The sequence below is a fragment of the Protopterus annectens genome, chromosome 2.part2 (genome assembly GCF_019279795.1).
Source record: "Protopterus annectens isolate FY-2018-M chromosome 2.part2, PAN1.0, whole genome shotgun sequence".
Lineage (NCBI taxonomy): Eukaryota > Metazoa > Chordata > Ceratodontiformes > Protopteridae > Protopterus > Protopterus annectens.
Window position 1 is genome coordinate 97,523,683 of NC_056730.1, and position 22,880 is coordinate 97,546,562.

At 35.3% G+C, this 22,880-nt stretch overlaps 1 protein-coding gene across 1 annotated transcript in view; it reads left to right on the top strand.

Moving 5' to 3' along the window:
- LOC122795553 (interleukin-31 receptor subunit alpha-like) overlaps nucleotides 1-22,880 on the top strand; it is a 1,451,325-nt gene that overhangs the window by 196,992 nt on the left and 1,231,453 nt on the right. Inside the window, exon 2 of the mRNA XM_044063779.1 lies at nucleotides 10,994-11,110. The gene's annotated coding sequence lies outside the window, so the exon portion shown is untranslated. The remainder of the gene's footprint in view (nucleotides 1-10,993; nucleotides 11,111-22,880) is intronic.

Below are 22,880 nucleotides of genomic sequence, written 5' to 3' on the forward strand. Positions count from 1 at the left end.
TATAGGAATGGGGGACAATGGTGCTGTCTCATGTCAGCAATTCTCTGTAGTAAGGTTTGCAAAAACAGTTGTGTATTTTGTGTATACTGCAAAATTCTTTAATGAAGTGAAGAAGTATTTTCTAACCTGTTTTCCATACTCTACAGGCTCAAGTGAAATGTGGTATCTCCCACGTGTGACTCAGAGGATGACAGGACTAACAAGAAATACAGTAAAAAGGATTAGTCTAGATTAAATCACTTTAGCTGTTAGATCTAGGCAACTAAATCTCTGATATCCTCCCTGTGGGGAATAAAGACTCCTTGTTGAAGTTTCCAGTAGTTTATTTTGTTAAGTTGGGAAAGGGTATCAGAGAGTGAGTCTCGTAGATCTGCTAACTAAAGTGATTTTATCTGGACTAATCCTTTGTACTCTGTTTCAGCATGGTGAAAATAGGACAATGTAAAGATATCTCCCTAATATGACTGATTCTAAAGTATAAGGGAAGTAGTTCTCCACACTATCACTTTGAGTTAATGTAGGCTATAAAATTATTCATTTTAGTTGAAAATAGTACAAAAATACATAATAATCCTTTTTTTTCATTTTCTTTGACAATCAGATCAGGTCAATCCTGTAGAAACAAGGATTTGTATGTATGAACTGACTGCATGTATAGGTTACACATTATGCAAGTATAAGCTGGGTGAGTAAAGATCGAGCATTTTCCCCACCTCTGAATCAAAGATAAGTAAAATGATACTGTTTGTCTAATTTCAGGTCTCTCCAACATGTGAAAGTTTTGAACACATTTCTTGCAAATTTAAAGGCAATGCTGCTGTTCTAGTCTGTTTGACTTCATTATCCTGTCACAATAAGAACAGCAAGAAAGCTTAGTAGTAAGATATTTGATTGTACTAGATGCAGTGTAGTTACCATGAGAAGTAAAATGTGTATATTCAGGTGCAAAATGTATTATTTTCTCTTTCTGTTATAGGTAACAGGGTTTTTTTTATAGTAACACTACTTCTTAATATTTCCAACTGATTCCCAATTTGTCCTTGATGTCTGTCACATGCTTCTTCCTGGGATTCTTTATAACTGGAAGAATATTTTAATGGTTCTGAGTGCCTCCTCAGTAGTTTCTTCAAACCCTGTAGGCAGGAAGTTGCTGTTGCCATGAAAGCTGATCCACATTATTTTCAAACAACCAGTGACATAAGGTCTGTATAATTGTGGAAGCCCAGACCTCTGCAATCTAAAAATCTGTGAATCCATAATCAGCAACAAAATGACTTGCATTACCTCTAGTCATAGGCATTCTTGATGATGTAAAAAATGCAGTCCACGGCAGTGAAAAGTGAGAGCCAGAAGTAATCTCCAAAAGACGTATTTATTAGAACACAAAACAAATCCTTCAAGCGCTTTCGCTCAGTGCAATACTGAGCTTTATCAAGATGAACAGCAAGAGACAACTGATCTTATTTAAATAAATGTATAAAGATCATGTGATCCGTTAATTAGACTTAATTAATAGCTAGTTTTAAAAGTCAAATACTAAACAACACAAAATTATGTAAAATCTATAAAATCCCAATAAATGCACTTTTACAAACATTACTTAAAGTCACATAATATATATATAATAAATAAATAATATTAAATATTGTGTATATTATTTCATAAAACCGTTTGCATAGATTATTAACAAATATATTGCTGTTGATGTGTAAAAACATGGAAAAACATTAAAATACAACAATGAAATAGTAAAGTAAATTAGTATCATATAACAATTCTCTAATGTAATAAATAATAATAAATATAATGATATAATGATAATATTAATTTCTTCCTAAATATTATAACTTGGCCCTTCTTAATTTTAAAACACTACTTAAATTCATACTATCATTTAATCCTGGCCATTTAGCAGCATCTAATCTTAACTGCCATATAAGCTCCCTGTATTCTAATTTGGTCTCCCAGTCACCCCCTCTCTTGTCAGGTGTTATCTGGTCTAAAACAATGAACTTAAGTTCCATATTGGGGCAGGACAAAAAATGCTTGTAAAAGGCATTAGATTCCTTTTTCTTAGAGATGTCATAAAAATGTTCATAAATTCTTCTCTTTAGTGTCCTTTCTGTTTTCCCTATATAGAAACTTTGACATTTTATACAAAGACCTAAATAAACAACATATTTTGCATTACAATTAAAGTAACCATTTGTCTGACATACATATTTTCTTGATGGGATGTATACACTGTGGCCATTAAAAATAGCAGGACATTGTTTGCACATTCCACACTTGTAAGTTCCCTTCTTACGTCCATTGGCAACGGTGTCCACTATTTGCCTTTTCTCAAATTTTTCTTTCATGTTAGTGTCCCTGCGTCTGACAAATTTGGGGGTTTTTGGGACCATCGTTAATAAATCTTCATGTAGTGTAAGAACTGGCCAGTATCTTAATATTGTTTCTTCTATTAAATTAGAATTACTAGAGAATGTGTATATGTAGTTATTTTGTTCTAATTCCTGAGAATTTTTGCTCAAACTACCCACTTGTGGTGTCATGGACCCTAATAAAGGTGGATATTTCTCTTCCCTATGTGAACAAATCTCAATAACCAAATTGTTGACTAATTGGGCAGGGTAACCTCTTTCAGAGAACCTCTCTTTTAAAAAGTTTACCTCTTTTGAGAAATATTCTGCAGTACTGGACATTCGGGAGGCACAGATTAGTTGCCCTTTAATAATTCCTTTCTTTTGATAGAAAGGATGGCTGCTTTCAAAATGCAGGTAAGAATTGGAATATGTGGGCTTCCTATATACCTTTGAAGCAAATTTATTGTTGATGGCATCTTTAACCAAGGTAACATCCAAATAGTTCAAACTATTTTTACTGACTGAATGTGTAAAAGTCAGGAAGGAAGTAGTAGAATTGATATAACTAATGAATTTCTGAAAATCCATTTCTGTTCCACACCATAACAAACATATATCATCCAGGTACCTGACATAATGTCTAATATGTTTCGCCCAATCCGTTTCAAATATAAAAGTCTGTTCCCATTTATGCAATACAATATTTGCATATAAAGAGGCGCAAGAAGCACCCATTGCAACTCCCAATTTTTGTTTATAAACCTCACCATTGAAACAAATAAAATTATTACTCAACACAATTTCCATAAATTCAACTAGTAAGTTGACAACATTTGCCTCAAGCTTGGCCTCATTAACCAAGACCTCATTAAACCAATCAAGGCCCGTTGAGTGCGGTATACTGGGGAATAACTGAACTATATCAATAGTTACCATTAAAAGGTCCGGGTGGTATAATTGGATTCCTATACCTTTAGGAAAATCCCAAGAATCTTTACATATGTAATTTAAAGATGTAACAAATTGCTTAAGTACATAATCAATAAATTTACCTAAGGGTTCTGTAATGCTTCCTTTACCAGAGACTATTGGTCTGAATTTCAATGGGTCCAACCCTTTATGGGTTTTCGGGATGCCAAAAATAACTGGGATTCTTGGTTTAGCTACAAATAAATAGTTATACAACTTTTCATTAATGGCTCCCTGCAAAAGATGATCCATTAACAGGTAGTTAATTTTAGAATATGCTATGTGTAACTCATTTCTCGATATTAGATCATAATGCTCAGAGTCATGCAACAAGTTGTGAATATGTGTGTCATAATCCATGGTGTACATCAAAACTAACCCCCCCCCTTTGTCTGGCTTCATCACTCTACATCTCTCTTCTTTTAAAAGTTTAATTATGTGCGTTTCGTTCAAACTTAAATTCTGGGGAGTTGTGGCAGATTTTTTAATGTCAATGGCCCTTAGGTCTCTTTCCACCAATTCCTCAAACACCCTGATGGAGGGATGTGCGGGGGGATTAAAAGTGCTATTTCTTGAAAGTGTAGTGTCCGGACAGGGTTGACCCTTGAAATATAATGCCAAATTCAAATGTCTAATAAACATTTTGAGATCTATTAGCTCTGTTTCTAAATTAAATGGTCGTGCTGGTACAAAATTCATACCTCTTGTAAATAAATCAAAATGTTCTTTTCTTATCTCTAAGTCCGTGAAATTATAAACAGTGAAATTATTTTCTGTCATCACCGTGTAATTTGTGGAGGTATTGGGAAGTATATCTAAGGACCTAAACCATTCTTGGTCAGAATCTGAGTAGACATTTCTGATTATTTGTTCCATCTCCTCACTGGAAATCTGACCCCGCTCCCCCCTGACTTGTCTGGGGGAAATATAAAATCCTGGTGTGAGTTCTTTCTTTCCTTCTCTGTTAACCTCTCACTCCTTCTGGGCAATTCAGCCTGTGAATCCACGTTGTTGTTATTATGGGCATTGATTTGTTGCATAGCAGTGTTGTTAGCCCATCTGGTCTTAACTGGAAGCGGGTAAGCTATCCCTTCATTATACTCCCTAAGATCCCTTTCTAGTTTGTGGATCTTACGGTTCACAACCTTAACACAGAATTGATCAACCTCGTTGAAAATATTGTCATAGTTACGCTTCACTGAACCAAAATTCATATCATTTACCAATGTGTTATTCAGAACATTTAAATCCTTAAGCAGAGAATCAGCCTTCGCTTCGTACTCTGCTATCATAACCTCTAACATCTCAATTCCTGCACGATTAAAAATATCACATAATTTTTTGTAGTATGTAGTACCCTTTTGTACATTGTTTGGAAATTTAAAGCATCGTAACCCTTTCGGGACCTTCTCAACTTTCACACATTCTTTTAAGTAATCTATTTCCAGTTGGTTCGTTTTAAAAGTATATAATTTGTCCCGTAATACATTAAAGTCTTGTTCAATATCAGCATTATTAATAGCATTGTCAGTACCTTGTTGAAACCAAAACTGCTGTCCGGCCCAGGCACTAAAATCAAAGTCCTTGGCACGACCGCCTACATCACTTGCACACTGATTATTCACTTTATTAGCCCGTTTGTTCGTGATCTGCTGGATATTGGATCCAAGCTGAAGGGTTCACCGGAAATGCGCCTTCTCTTCCGTTCCAACGTTGGAACTGAATCCGGCTTGCTGATGTTGAGTACTTCTGTAAGTTGTGTTAGCATATCTAACACTCTATTGAATTCCGATCGAGTAACCGGCCCATTTTCGTCAAATGCTTTGAGTACCTGTGGGGTGTCCGTGAAATCACTCTGTACCTCTTCTTCTGCCATGAAACAGGTCAAAAGCTAGAACCAAAGAAACGAAACACGGAACCAAAACCAACTAAAAAATGCGGTCCACGGCAGTGAAAAGTGAGAGCCAGAAGTAATCTCCAAAAGATGTATTTATTAGAACAAAAAACAAATCCTTCAAGCGCTTTCGCTCAGTGCAATACTGAGCTTTATCAAGATGAACAGCAAGAGACAACTGATCTTATTTAAATAAATGCGTAAAGATCATGTGATCCGTTAATTAGACTTAATTAATAGCTAGTTTTAAAAGTCAAATACTAAACAACACAAAATTATGTAAAATCTATAAAATCCCAATAAATGCACTTTTATAAACATTATTTAAAAAGTCACATAATATATATATAATAAATAAATAAATAATATTAAATATGAATGGGAACAGACTTTTATATGTGAAACGGATTGGGTGAAACAAATTAGGCATTATGTCAGGCACCTGGATGATATATGTTTGTTATGGTGTGGAACAAAAATGGATTTTCAGAAATTCATTAGTTATATCAATTCTGCTACTTCCTTCCTGACTTTTACACATTCAGTCAGTAAAAATAGTTTGAACTATTTGGATGTTACCTTGGTTAAAGATGCCATCAACAATAGATTTGCTTCAAGGGTATATAGGAAGCCCACATATTCCAATTCTTACCTGCATTTTGAAAGCAGCCATCCTTTCTATCAAAAGAAAGGAATTATTAAAGGGCAACTAATTTGTGCCTCCCGAATGTCCAGTACTGCAGAATATTTCTCAAAAGAGGTAAACTTTTTAAAGGAGAGGTTCTCTGAAAGAGGTTACCCTGCCCAATTAGTCAACAATTTGGTTACTGAGATTTGTTCACAAAGGGAAGAGAAATATCCACCTTTATTATGGTCCATGATACCACAAGTGGGTAGTTTGAGCAAAAATTCTCAGGAATTAGAACAAAATAACTACATACACACATTCTCTAGTAATTCTAATTTAATAGAAGAAACAATATTAAGATACTGGCCAGTTCTTACACTACATGAAGATTTATTAACGATGGTCCCAAAAAAATCCAAATTTGTCAGACACAGGGACACTAACATGAAAAAAATATTTGAGAAAAAGCAAATAGTGGACACCATTGGCAATGGACGTAAGAAGGGAACTTACAAGTGTGGAATGTGCAAACAATGTCCTGCTATTTTTAATGGCCACAGTGTATACATCCCATCAAGAAAATATGTATGTCAGACAAATGGTTACTTTAATTGTAATGCAAAATATGTTGTCTATTTAGGTCTTTGTATAAAATGTCAAAGTTTCTATGTAGGGAAAACAGAAAGGACACTGAAGAGAAGAATTTACGAACATTTTTATGACATCTCTAAGAAAAAGGAATCTAATGCCTTTTACAAGCATTTTTTGTCCTGCCCCAATATGGAACTTAAGTTCATTGTTTTAGACCAGATAACACCTGACAAGAGAGGGGGTGACTGGGAGACCAAATTAGAATACAGGGAGCTTATATGGCAGTTAAGATTAGATGCTGCTAAATGGCCAGGATTAAATGATAGTATGAATTTAAGTAGTGTTTTAAAATTAAGAAGGGCCAAGTTATAATATTTAGGAAGAAATTAATATTATCATTATATCATTATATTTATTACTATTATTATTTATTACATTAGAGAATTGTTATGTGATACTAATTTACTTTACTATTTCATTGTTGTATTTTAATGTTTTTCCATGTTTTTACACATCAACAGCAATATATTTGTTAATAATCTATGCAAATGGTTTTATTAAATAATATACACAATATTTAATATTATTTATTTATTATATATATATATATATATATATATATATATATATATATATATATATATATATTATATGACGTTTTAAATTATGTTTATAAAAGTGAATTTATTGGGATTTAATAGATTTTACATAATTTTGTGTTGTTTAGTATTTGACTTTTAAAACTAGCTATTAATTAAGTCTAATTAACGGATCACATGATCTTTATGCATTTATTTAAATAAGATCAGTTGTCTCTTGCTGTTCATCTTGATAAAGCTCAGTATTGCACTGAGCGAAAGCGCTTGAAGGATTTGTTTTGTGTTCTAATAAATACGTCTTTTGGCGATTACTTCTGGCTCTCACTTTTCACTGCCGTGGACCACATTTTTTATTTGGTTTTGGTTCCGAGTTTTGTTTCTTTGATTCTTGATGATGTGTTATCTCTTTAGGAAAATATTTGCACCTCGTGCAGTGTGATATGAAGTGAATGAAGGACGGCAATAAAATAATACCAGAAAGTGTTTATTTATTTCATAATTCATATGTTAACTGGGCAAGTTAACTCTACACCCAACATTTCCTGCCTCTTTTTTTGGCCATGCTTCCAGTTGTGTCTCAGCTGTTGAGCTATGGACACTACATTTGCTATAGTCACTGTTTATCTTGGAGTCTGGATTACATAAACTTTTCTAAAATCATTCTTGTACATGATTATAATGAGCCTCCATATGATACAGCAAGTTTAATTTCACTGACAAAGTTTAGTAGACTGATTGTTTCAGTGAATGCATTTCCCACCAAAAAGGGGCTAAAGACATTTTACTATACTCTAATTGTGTGATCTCAGACTTAACATATATTGAGAGTTGTGGAGGTGTGGTAGTGTAGCACGGGGGTGGGAGGGGGGCTTGTTTCCTGCAAAAGCAGTTTTACTTGTTCTAGTTTAGTGTTTATTAAATTGTGCAGTCAATATAATTGTTTCTTCAGAAATTGGTCTTAACTAAAGTTTTTTACTTTTGTAATGACATAAATGCGTTACAACAATTCTGCTTTGACTGTAATGTCTGCAAGACTAAGAATAAAAAAAATCATGTCCATATATTAGTATAATGAGTATCCAGATTCATGATGGCCATATAGGAGGCATGCACAAATATACTTGTAGGTCAACAGCTTACTGAAATCTGCTATCAGCCCCCCAAAGATCCCATGGCTCATACCCATTTATACTGTTGCTGTTAAAGATACACTACATAATCATATACTTTGTGACAATCTGTTTAACTGGAGAACCTTATCTCCCTAATGCATAAGTAAATTGTTACTGTTGTGTAAATGACTTAGTAACTATATTATACGATATTTAACTTCAGGAGTCATATGCACATACATCACAATAATCTTATTATCCACAGAATAATAAGAGTATAATCTTATAAACCGTGTTTTGCAAGAAACAAGCCCCTCCCTGACCCTTTGCTACACTCCCACACCTCCACATCTCTAAATATGCTAAGTCTGTGATCGCACTCTACTAAAATCTCAGATCTATAGATGTCAAAGCCCTAACCTAAATCAATTACTGTCTTTCCTTCCACTTTTCCTTGCTTTCTTTTATGTTCACTAACTTTTCTCCTCTATACTACTTGTTTTAACTCTTCCCCGCTTACTCCTCGGCTTGCTTACCTGCACTTCTCTACATTGTTTCTCTTCCTGCAATTTCTTTTTTTGTAACCACCTTTAACTGCTACTAGTTTCCTTTCTTCTGCCTACTTTTTGAACATGAATTGCATATGTCTTTTTCATGTACTTAATCAAACTAAAAGTATGTCAGTCTTGTATTTAAAAAGTCATGTTTTTTACAAACCTGTTGTAATTGCTATTATCCTCTGTTTGTAATTTGTTTTGCTTATGGAGCCCCTCCCCCCAGGCCTCTTCTCTGAAAATGGGCTATTGCTTAGTCGGACATACCTGGTTAACAAATGTCAAAATAAATAAAATAAATAAATTTATGCTGTGCTGATAAGCTTATAAAAAGAGTGAAACGTGAAGTCTACATTTGACTTTAAAGGCTTGAATGAATCATTAAAAATGTAAAAGAAATAAAAAGTCAGTGCCTGAGCATTCGGAAACCTTAACGCTGATCACTTTAATGTCTTTAACAGATAATTGCATATATTTCAAAGGCCTACTTCAAAGGAGGTTTACTATCTGGGGTTGTTCTGTTTGTTGTTGGCTTAATGGGTTTTCTATGTAACATTTCTACCATCTGTCTTAATTTTTGTTTGGGATATTTTGTAGTCATCCTAATGTTAGTGACATCAAGTTGTTTTATAACCTGAGATTCATCAAAGAATGACCAAACTAGCCAGTTATGCTGTACTGATGAGCCCATAAAAGGGCAAAACACATCATGTTTACAGTTAGTGGGGTTTGGCTTTAATGGTTTGAATGGACCATTAAGTCAAAAGTTAGTCAGCATTCAGAAGTCTTAGAGTTTAACACTTGACTGTCCTTAGGGGTCATTTCCATATAACCCATGGGCCTTCTTCAAAAGAGGTTTGCGGTATTGCACAGCATAGACTCTGACTTATTTAGAGCCTTTCTGTTCATGGTTAGCTTTTTGACTATTCTGTATGATGGTTTTGCCCTTTGTCTTTATTGCTGCCTGGGATATTTTACAGTCACCCTAATGCTGGGGACATCAAGTTGATTTATAAGCTGAGATTTCACAGCAAAAACCAAGCTAACCACTTATGCTCTGTTTGATGAGCTCATAAAAAGTGTGAAACATGTCATGTCTGCAGCTAGTGGGGTTTGGCTTTAAAGGCCTGAATGTGTCATTAAATATTAAAAAAAAAATAAGAAGACAGTGGGCATTCAGAAGCCTTAGAGTTGAACACATTAATGTCCTTCATGGGTCATATGCATGTGTCACATAGGCCTCCTTCAAAGGAGGTTTACAGTGTTTTACAGTGAAGACTTTGACTTATCTTAGTCTTTGTGTTTGCTGTACAATACCATGAAGCCAGATGTTGGGAATATCATGTTGCTTTATAAGCTTTCTCAAGCAACAGTCAAACTGTGCTGTACTGATGACCTGAGGGCAAAACATGTCATGTCATGTATTACCTAGTTAGTGTCTTTTTGAAGATCATTTTCTACTAACACGTCACACTTATTTCAACGAGGTGAACAGATCTGTCAATCGTCTTTACTACATTCCAGTTTTTTACCTGTCTGTCCAGTAACTTTATCAGTTATCAGTCATTTTATTGCTTTCTAGGACCCCAAAAATGGTATGTCATCTGTTGGTTTTACTAGTCTATTTAGCCTTTCATCTACAATTGCTGCTGATGCCCTTTGGAATATCTCAGGAGCCAACAAGATCCCAGATGGAAATATCAAGAATTTGTAATGACCTTGTGTGCCTCCATTATGAATGAAATGCACATTTTGACTGTCAACTGAACTGTTGACACATTTTGCTACAGAAATTGTGACATTATTAATGCAAATGGCATGAATTCTCTTCACTACCTTACATATGACTTAAACATGTCTACCCAAAATATTTCATTGTTTTAACAGTGCTTGCAGTGGCATAGTTAGAACAATATCCTGTGCTTTTGATTTTCATATATGCTGTCTAACCACAAATGATCTAATACTTTGCATTTGTACGCAGAATATGACAGTTACATGTATACTGACTTATACAATCTTCAATTTAAGTACAACACTTTCTAATTAGATTCTGACTTTATATAGCAACTTATTTGCCTTTAATCTATAGCTTGTCAGATCAAAAGTTACTTTTATTCTTGTTCACAGTTTGGACTGAATGCAGACACTCATTCTGATCCTCACTGAAATCACTATGACTTTCTGTAATTTGCGATGTATCCAATAAACTATACAATTCTTTTGACTCTGAAGCATTGCTACCATGATGATGCATTTATTTATTTATTTATTTTGCAGGTACAGGTAAACCGGCTATTCTCCCCACAAAACCTATGGACGTTATTTAGGCTTTATCCTGCTTGTATCTACAACATTTGCAGTGGGTGTTAATTCTGCCTGCTTGTTTGTTACCAGGTACCATCTTGCTTACCTTATGTTTACACGCAGTTTTATTTTTTACTATTTTTAGTGATATTAGGCTTTGTTTTTATTCCATTTTCTTGTACAATTTTTATTTTCACACAACCATTATCACATTTTTTTTTTGTTGCATATTTGACAGTTCAATTTATATACATACATTAATGGCTTTTTATAGTGTTAAAGCAGTTTTTGTCAAAAGTCCTTAGATGTTCATTTGTGATTTCACAAACAATACTTTATCTTACAAGTGAATTAGCCATGTCACCAAAGCCACAATTGTGAGCCCTATGTTTAAGTTTGGTGCCATAAGTATCTATAGTCTCTTAACTCCTTGGTTTCTAGTAGAAGAAAATATCTCATATATATATATATATATATATATATATATATATATATATATATATATATATATATATATATATATATATATATATATATATATATATATATATATATATATATATATGTATATCAAAACATCTAAATCCCAAAACATTGAAAACTCAGAACATTGAAAGTGTGCTTCATAACATTGAAAATTACAATGCATATGTAAATAACATCCTCTCCATCTATAACAACACCTAACTAGCAAATAAACGCACTTTCTACTGTGTTTCTGCAGGGATCAAGCCCTTCACCCCCGTCAGTTAAATTTACCAACTCCAAGATCACCATACACTGAGGTTAGGAAATTAACTTTTTTCCACTGCAGCGCGATCTTGGAGTTGATATATTTAATTTATGGGGGGGGGGGGGTGAGAGGTGCAGGGAGGGCTTGCCACCTGCAGAAATGTAGTAGAAAGTGTGTTTGTTAGCTAGGTATTGTAAGTGGAGGGAATCTTATTTACTTGTGCACTGTAGTTTTCAATGTTATGAAGCACACTTTCAATGTGATGAGTTTTCAGTGTTTTGAGTTTTCAGTGTTTAGAATTTTCAATGTTATGGTCTCAATGTTGTGAAATTCAACGTTATATAGATTATTGCTCTTGATATGTCTGAAATTTACAGTCATATCTCTTTCCACCTCACTAAATGCAGATGTATAAATACTTTGATAGTTTTGTGCCCAAGTTCACTTGCAGTGATATACAGATGAGATGTTGAGAACATGATTTCCAATTTTCTGAAATACTTCTCTACAGTTTTAGAGATTGTGATTGTAGAGGCATTTTTATACCTGAAAATTCAAGAAACAAAGCAAAATAACTTAGTGGTTCAGCGGATTGCACAAATGACAGACAATTTGTAAGATTTATGACTAAATTGTTTGAAAATTGCTTTGTTGTCACAAAATACTATTAACATACATAACATGAGACTAATAGTGGCTAGGTAAGGCAATTGCTAATCTTGAATCCTGTTGGCACATCTAGTAGATAGCCCAAATAGAAAGAAGGTAGCAGCAATTTAAAGCTACAAGCCAAAATAAATACATAAATAAATAAATAACTGCAGATTCTTGCTTAATTGGATTACTAAGTGTTCTAATACTATATTATGTTTGGATATTGATGTAAGGCATATACAGTGTCAGGATAGTTAAGTGAAAAGATTCTTTCACTTCAGCAGTTTGTTGAAGGCTGACATCCGACAGGGTCAAATGTCTCATATTCCGAACTCAGTCCTCTAGGAAAAGAAAGCAAGATAGGAGTCATAATCTCCAGCTTGAAATACGTTATCAGAGACTGGTGGGTGTTGGACACTTTAAGCTTCATGCACCTTTGAAAAATGCTAGGGCCTCCCCCACTGAGTCTTTGTTTAACAGACATACCATTCTCCTCAGACTTGCAGTTCTACGGGTAACTACTGGTCAAAACTGAGCTCCCAGATAAATATCTCTTGAGGACGATGGCTTGGGGTTTTAAGTTTGGCTATATTTGGACTCTAGGGTATATAATGATCTGAGTAAAAAATAGCTTGGATTGTCAACTGTAATTGTTCATGTAGACCAATTGCAGGATGGTTCACCTCCAAACAATCATTTTCCTTTGCCACAGGATTGCATATGTGCATTAATACAACTAGGTCCTTTGGAGATACACAATAGCACTTTGCAGTCAAAATTCAGCAATTTCAGTACAGCTTAGACTTCCTTGAGCTCTCAATTGCCTCATGAATGTTTAAATTCTTCACTACAGAGAATCCAGATATGACTCATATTTGAAGAACATTGTGGGTTTTTCCCAATGAGATGGTCAATGCTACCTATTTTTAGGTATGTATCTTAATACATCTGAGATAATTGTCTTAGGAGCCGAGGAACATATTAGCACTGTCAAAAAAAAAACATACAGGGCCTCCTGTGAAGACTGGTAGAGATGGGTGTAGGTTGCTAGCCTAGCCAAATAGAATCTGATACATAATTCTGGCATTTGTAAATATAAATGTAAAATACAGGCTTGTTTCTTAAATGAAAGAAAATAATAAAATGTTGAACTTCAAGATTGTAGCAACATTGCCATCTGCTGTAAGGAAAACTAAGTCAAGCATTTCATATCTGTTCTTTGAAATTAAAATTATGTCTTGTATGCTCTTTGATCTCCAGAGCTCAGAGTCATTCGATCTGGACTAGCACATTTGTTTTATTGTTTTAACTTAAGGGATAATTACTAGAGTGCACATGTGAAATGTCTTTTATTGTTGTAGCTTCCTGAGCAGGTGTTAGCTTGCTAAATAATGTAGAATGTTGGCCTGGGAACCCCAGGATAAGTGTCAAAATGATGTAATGTGTATACTGAGAAAACCTAAGTGTCAAAAAAATATGTAATCTGGGAGGGTCCAGCAGAAATGTTTGTTAGGGATTTTAAAAACTATTGCTCAGAGGGAGACTGTAAGCATTTTGATCTTGGACATTTAACTCATCAGCACTGCGTTATGCTCTCTTAAGTAAGTTATCTTAGAAGTATGTTTTCTTGTAGCAATAACTAGGAATTAGAAAATATTAGACTAAGTGTTTTTCTGTTATGTCAGAACTGTACTACTGAATTATTTTAAGTTTCTGTGTGATCTCCGAACTCTTGAATGGCACTGTGGTGTAGTAGTATTGTCTTGTCTTTTCAGTATTTATTATTAAATATTTTTAAACCCTTTTCAACTGTGGCTGGTTTATGTAGAGATAAATTAAGCTCTAGAGTACATTGCATGCTTATAAGTGACCCTGGATTAAGCCCTTCCAATAAGCCTTGACTGCTTAGTTACACTTCTATTGAATAATAATATTGCACAGTAATAATTGGACACCCTTTCAAGGGCCTTTGGGTAGCTGATAATTATTAAGCTGGTGGTGGCAGGAATTACTACCGTATAGTCTGGGCATAGGGGCACAGCTGGAGAATCAGTGTCAGCCTTTCCCAGGAGTGTCTGTGAAGTTGTATAAATACTTATCTCAAAGTGTGTGTGTGTGTGTGTGTGTGTGTGTGTGTGTGTGTGTGTGTGTGTGTGTGTGTGTGTGTGTGTGTCAGCTACTTGGGCAGGGGCATGAAGCACTGACAGAGAGGGTACTGGAGGTTAGATTGCCAGCTAGGCTGAGATCTGGACCCTATAGCAGTGCCAGTGGGGAGTCTTATTGGGGACCTGGAGAGCAAGGGAGCAACCAGCTTCAGACTGACTGTGATCTCCATGTGCTCTTAAGGGAAATTGCACTTTACTGTGTGTATTTGTTATCCTTTCTCCTATATGGTGTTAGTGGTGAGGATTGAGGCTCCTTGATTGCTGGGCCAGGGCAATGGCGTCACACCTCCATTATGAAGGAATAAGAATTCCTATTAGCAGTGCAGCCCCCTGTACTGCAGGCACACCCCACTATTACCAGCAAACCTGTTCCTTGTCTACACAGTGAAGCTGGTGAGCTCTTGTCAGTGGGAATTCACACAGCATCAGGTTTCATCATTACCATAATATGGTAAAGTTACTGGTTTCACTGTCATGCCTAGTAACTGAGAAATCTTTATGAAACACAGGAAGAAATGATTGCAGGGAGCACAGAGAGGGATGTCTATTGCTAAGGTATTCAATGCATACCTTAGTACATGCTTTTCTTCTGCTGTGCTGGGTTTCACTGTCATGCAACCTTGTGTAGTACAATAGTTGCTGAAATACAGACAGGAGGAAGGATGAGCTGTCTGCTGGAGTGCTTCATATACCACTGGGTACACTTTACACCTATGCTGAGTTCATACAGCATAGCAGTCTGTTGTAAATTGATGTTAAAGACTGCAGTATATGTCTGTGAATCTTGATTTGAATGCTGGCGTACTAAATGCAGTGCATAGAGTGCTGCTATGCCTCTGTTAGCTATGTTTATAAATCACTGAGCACATTGTTTTACCTTCATGTACTCCTTTCCCCCTTCATCTCCTCTTTTCTTAAGCGTTTCCCTCAGCAGTTCTACATTTTCCAGTATCACTTTGTTTCACTGATCATCTTGTGAGCATTGCTCTACAAACGCGTATATGTTGCTCTGTTTTAACAAAGCAGCCAGTCATTTTTATGCAGATGTTATTCTATTTATGCTGTAAGCAGACATATTGTTGAGAATAATATTTCTGCACAAGAGGTGAGGGATTAGGAGAGCTGTGCTAAAACATTACTACCTTCATCTGTAAGGTAGTGCTTTGGTTTCTACAACCTGTTATTTGCTGAATGACTTTCTGTTTTTTTCCTAACCGAAGCATCAGCTGGATTGTAATACTTCTGCTAATTACCTGTAGATGAAAGCCCATACTTATACTTGTCCTGGAAGTATTTATTAAAGGTTGCTACTTAGTTTCAAATTGTCTAATGAGGCTGTCTTTTAAAGCTTTAAAAATCCCAGATACTGTTTTCCGAGCCATCTTTAAATCATTAACAGGTTAAGTCCCTAGAAGGCAGCAAATGCAGGCACAAATGCCTAAACATTATAAGATTTTACGGATGCCCCAAAACAGTGTGCACAAAGGTTAAATATAAAGGTGCAGAAAATTGAAAGGGATAACCTTAAGTCATGATTTCTTTATGTATGGCAAACTTGATACTAGATTATTTATTTTAGTCCTAAAGTTCAATGGCCAATTACACTCTTTAGTAGCTAAGCCTTTCAGGAAAATACCAGCTGCAGTCTATAAATGATCATGGCACCGAGTGGGAAAATGTCAATAACCCTGGTCTCATCTCCAGTGTTAACAGAAATTTTTAATTATACCAATCTCACCCAAAACTCAAAATACTAGATTTTGAAGAGCTTAGATATTTGCAACTAAATAGTTGTGAGAATGAAATTGTATTTGTGTATAGAACAAATCTGAGTGCAATTGTTCTTTAATGCTTCAAATACTGATTAAAAATGGGTCATAAATATAAATGTATCTATGGTAATATTTCATTATTGACCATGGGATGGGCAAGGCTAATATTTCTCTGCTTCTTTCTGTTGCTGCTTAAGCCTCCCTTTCAGACTACCTACTAATTATGAGCATGCCATGATCCTAAGGGTTTGATTACCCAATACAACACAAAGTAAAGAGCATTAGCTTGATTCTCTGTGCCACTTTGACCATAGACATTTTTTTCTTGAGGAGCCTCTTTCTACATGTTCCTGTGGCAACCATCACCAAAGTCACAACAAACTGTCCCAGGACTGTCAACTAAAAGTACACAGTACAGCTCTACAACTTGTGTGGTATTTTTGTGTTTGTAGAAACGTACTCTACAAAAGTAACTGACTTTATCTAATACTATTTAACAGAGTCAAGTGTGCACACCTACCTGAGAACCTTCCCCTCTAAAATTGCTAGATAGCCCCATTATTTACATTGATTTAGAAGCATAACTTGATTTCTTCTGCCCAATGTAATTAACTTGATATGCAGTCTTGTCCATCTTCCCTACTCTTGGCGTCCCCTCAGTTTTCTCTTATTTCTCTATAGCACACTCTAAATGAACTTGTTTAAGATGTTCTTGAGCTCCAATCAAAATTAGATTATTTGATTTAAAGCCTTAAGATTTTCCTTACCCTCTAGTCATCCTACAGATTGTTTTTCACTGAAAACCTCCACAACAGGAGTGGAACATACCATACTCATCTTTGGAAATCCCACATTTTTCTTTTATCTGACACACTTCCCATGAAGCTTTGAGACATAAAACTCTTTGTAGGCAAAAAACACCATTCTCTGCTTTTTTCAGTTGCTGCTTAAGCATCCCCCTCCATGCTTCTCATTACTTTTGTGCATGCCATGACTATCAATGTCTGAGTGAGAAGGATATTTGTTGTTTATCGTCAGCTGGGGTGCCTTCTGTGTGGAGATGGCATGTCTTCCTGTGGTCATTTGTGTGGGTTTCCTCTGGGTGCTCCGGTTTCCTCCCACATCCCAAAGACATGCTGTAGGTGGATTGGACACTCTAAGTTGGCCCTAGGTGTGAGTGTGTGCATGTGTGTGCCTTCTGTGGAAGGTTGGGCACCAGGCTGGCAACTTGACATCGTAAAACTCCACTGACAGTCATGAGCGGACAGGTGATCTGCTGTGGCAACCCCTAACTGGGAAAAGCTGAAAGAAGAAAAAGACTGACATTGTTAATTATAACTCCTCTAAACAGGGTTATTCCTTTTGACTAGCAAAAACTGTGTTATCTTTACATGTATACATATATTGTCATCTTCTTCTGTCTTTTGGCTTTTCCCGGTTAGGGGTCGCCACAGCGAAACTCCGATCCGCTAATGATTGGCAGTAGATTTTTACGTGCTGGCTTGCCGGGCCTAATGCACAACCTTCAGCGAAGGAACACCCTCCATGCATGTCGACACACAGAAGACGCTCTAACTGAGAATCGAACGTGCAACGTCTAACTGTGAGGCAGCAACGCCATTAAATGCACTTTAGCATGCACTTGCAACTGATTTTTCAATATAATGCGTACAGCTGCTAGTACTTCATGTAGCTAAATGCCTGTAATTTCAGCCTGCACTAGAACTGATTTTTCATTATTTGCTTCTGGCGCTGTAACCTTTGTTTACTTTGTTTACTCAATACTTTTGGTTTGGGCAATACCACTTATGTGATTATATGTCCTAAATACCATGCTCTATCTTAAGATACAATAAAGGTTTGAGTCCTTAATTCAAACACGTGCAATTACATATGACTGTAAAATAGCATGCTCAAATTCTATATATATATGTATATGTATATATATACATATATATATATATATATATATATATATATATATATATGGATTCACTTTGAATCATCGAATGTTCAGAACATTGACATTCTGATCGAGACCAGAGCATCAATGTCCAGAACATCGAAAATTCAAAATGAACCATAAAAAAAAAAAAAAAAAAAAAATCACTAACACTATGTTAGCCCCCCTGCACATCCACCCACTTTAATATTCCAACTCCGAGATCGCACTACAGTGGGGTAAGGGAAATCTCCTGTTTACCACTATATGCGGTAGCACTAAACAGGAGATTTCCCATACTTTACCTGCAATGCCAACACTCAGATGGCACACACACACACACACACACACACACACACACACACACACACACACACACACACACACACACACACACACACACGACATGCAGGGCACCTTGTTGCCCTGCATACACACCCAACATTCCACAATCTCACTTACCTGGCACTTCCACTTTAAACCTTCGATGTTCTGAACATCGATGTTCCGGTCTCGATGATCAGAACTTCGATGTTCTGAACATTTGATGATTTAAAGGGAACCCATATAGATATATATATATATATATATATATATATATATATATATATATATACACACACACACACACACACACACACACACACGCGCGAGCATGCGCATGCACACACACACGCGCATATATATATATATATATATATATATATATATATATATATAGACGTGCACACACACACACACACACACACACACACACACACACACACACATATAAATATATATATATTTTTTTTAACTGGTTCTCTTCAACTGAATTTGAACATGTGCATAGAGGACTGTGAAGTAATGCACCTTAAATTGCCTTTGTAGATTTACTAAATGGTTCTCATTGTATGAATCTGTACATGTTGCTGCACTGCTGCTCTAAATGTATAATTTAATGTCATTGTATTTTCATTGCAGTCTAGTCAGTAGATAATTTTTAGTTAATGTACTTAGAGTCTAGGAACAACAAGCTATATTTTACTTCTTTTAATAATGTAATCATAGTACACACAATAAAGTACTCTCTATCTTTTTCTATTAATTATCTGCTCTTATCTATAGTAAACGTTTTTCTCTTTTACTTTATCGGTAGAATTTTCCCAGCCTTAACTAACACTCAGTGCAGTTGGACTCCCTCACATACTACTTTCCTGGCAATCATCCTCAAAGTGTCTTAATTATATTTGCCTAGAGTGTGTCAGTGGACAATTGAAATGTTGGTGCAGAACTTTAGTTTCAATTTCTGTGTTGGACTTCCTTCAACTTTTTTCTAATAAAGCTATATTAGTGTATTAGTGTCATTATAACTCTGTTTTGTTAATAACTTCTATAGCAATTTCTCTTTGTGGATTTCTAATTACCCAGTCCCAAGATTCAATACAAAGAAAATAAAATTGGCTTAATACTCTGTACCACTCTGACCAGAGACATTTTTTCTTGATCGGCCCATTACTTACATTGATTTGGAAGCATAATTTGATTTCTTCTGCCTTAATATAATAAACTTGATACACATTCTTGTCCATCTTCCTTACTCTTTGTGTTCCCTCAATTTTCTCTTATGTATGTATAGCACACTCTAAATGAACTTGTTTGAGTTGTTCTCAAGCTGCAATCCAGTTTAGGTTACTTGGTATAAATCCTTATGATTTTATGTACCCTCTGGTTGTCTTATAGATTGTTTTCATTGAAAAACTCCAGTACTAGTGTGAGAACCACTCTGTTCAACTGTTGCTATGCTCAGGCTTCATTCTGCTCCCCTACCCTACTCCCAATTCCCACACACCCCCACATACTCTAAACTTATACTTCTTTTGGCTCCACTTCTATCTCACTCTATCCAGTTCCCACTGCAGTCTAATTTTTTTTTAAAAAGCAGCATCTCTACCCACAACACACTTCCATGTCTGTTGCCACATTCCTTTTCTACTCAGCTATCCTTCAACTATTACCTCAACCTTTCTACTCAATCCCTTTATCACAAGTTTCCTTCTAATATCCCCATGTCTAATCTCTATACTTACCTTCTTCTATTCATACCCCAAACATATCCAGTACTAGCTATTCTAACCTAAAATTAATACATGTATCCAGATCTTCCAAACCTCTCAGGCTAACTAGACATTCTTTCACTGACATACATCTGTGTGGGTACATTCACCCCAATCCAGGTCCTAACCACAGTACAAGGGCAAAAAAATTAAAATTAGGAGCATATGCAGTAAAATTACAGGCTGTCATGCTTGGTTAATGCAGTCTAACACAGTCATCCTTGCCATTACAGAAACCTGTCAGAAACCTGAAATTAAAGATACTGAAATTCTACCTCCTGGTTACAGCATTATCAGAATAGATACAGAATATAAAAATCCTGGCAGAATAGCCATAGTCTTCTCAAACACATTAACAGTTCTCTCTTTCTGTAATAGTATATCTACATTTGGTACAGCTGAAATCCTTATCACTTTCCTAAAATTTAATTCATCCAAGAGCATTTGCATTGCAGTTTTATATAAACCCCCTAGACAAAACATTCACATTCATGAAAATATTCTATCCTTGATTTTCTGAAATAATACATAATGAAACTATTATCCTAGTTGATGTTAATATTGACTTGCAAGCCTTATCTTCACACCAGTCAGCTAACAATATAAACCTCTGTGGTTTTACTCAATTAATAAATACTCCAGTGAAATATATTAAAATTAATACCCAACAGTTAACCCTGGATTGAATATTAGTTTTAGTCTACATAATGTTACGTCTTCAGTTACACTCCCTGCTTTCTTAAGAAAACACCAGCCTTTGCTCATAGGACTGTCACTCAACCCATAAAGCAACACAAACTCAAAATAATACACAACCTACAAAAATTCAACAAAGAGTTATTCATTGATACTTTGAAATATGTAGACTATTCCATCCTAAAAAGACTCCCCTTGATGACGCAGTTGAATATTTTAACAGTAACACACTAGCCCCACACTGTATATAAAAAAGAATAAAAAATAACCATGTTGCATGGCTTATCAAATCATGCAAAATACTAATAAAGGACAGATATAAAGCATGGACTACCTAGCTAAAGAATAAAAATTACATAAATTTTCAATTTAGACAAACTACGCAATCAGACAGACAAATTTCCCATGACAAACAATTATACTATTCACTCATGGTAAGGCCTTGCTGTCCCTAATTATGGTGGCTGCCAGAAAAGCAATTAGTAGAAAATGCAAATCAAAAACAAAACCAACTATATTACAAGTGGTGAATATAGTAATAGAGATAGAACAACTGGAATTGAGATTTTTAGAAAAAGGTAGGAGCAAACTGCATAGAAAAAAATGGGAATTGTAAGAACAAGTATGTACAAGGGAGGAATGAAGTCTAAAAGAAGGCAGGACTTAAATGAGCTATGTAATGTTTAACTGATGTATAATGTTTGCAGCTGGAAGTGTTTCAGTATGGTTTGTGATGTAAAATGTTTGAAACTAGGATTGTATTGGTGTGGTTTGTTTTAATTTATATAAATGTATGATTGCTTATGTAATGTGATGGTTTAATAAAGATGTTTACTGTTCAATAAAGGGATAGGAATTGAATAATGTATGTAATATTGCCTAGGTTATATCATATATTGCAATGTATGTGAAGCATAATGTTTAATTCTAACTTGTTAATGCAGTTTGATTATTTTTATATAAATATAAGTGTGCTTGTGTCACAAGTGATAATTCAGTAAAGGTATTAAAAAAGATACCCATAAAAACAACCCCAAGAAATTCTCATCCTCTATATCATCCCTCCTCAACCAAGAAAATACAAATGATCCACCCGGATATACCACCTCAGCAGACAGCCATCAAATTCAATATAAACTTTATAAAGTCCATTGCCAACTTAACTACAATTCCAATTAATCCACCCCAACTTACTATTTCAATTAATTTTTCCAACACTAAACCTTACAGATCACACCAAACAAATTCATATAACTATTCCCACTCCAATACCCTAACACCCAACCATTTCCACTTTACCTTTCATCATATCCCTTTATCTCTAATAAAAAAAATATTACAAAAAGTAAAACCTTGCTCAACCTCAGCTGACAACCTCCCACCAGAATATCTTAAACTTGCTGCTGATGCAATACCTTTCCTTATTAGCATCCTGATTAGTAAATCCATAGCTGACTCATATGTTCCTAACCTTTGGAAAATGGCAGATATTATCCCTTTGCATAAGGGAGGAAACTCCACTGACATCATATTTTTTTTTTCATTGCAGTCATGTCCACCCTCCATAAGATTCTGGAAAAATGTGTGCATCAACAACTTCTTCACCATCTCACACATAATAATCTTACCAACACCCAACATGGCTTTAGATCTGCCCACAGAAGCTCTACTGCCTTACCATCTTTTATGGACAATGTCAACAAAGTCCGTGACTCTGGCAAACTAGTATCTGCAGTATCTCTTGACTTGTCAGAAGCCTTTGATATGGTGTCTCACTCCAAACTCCTTAAACAACTTTCCAA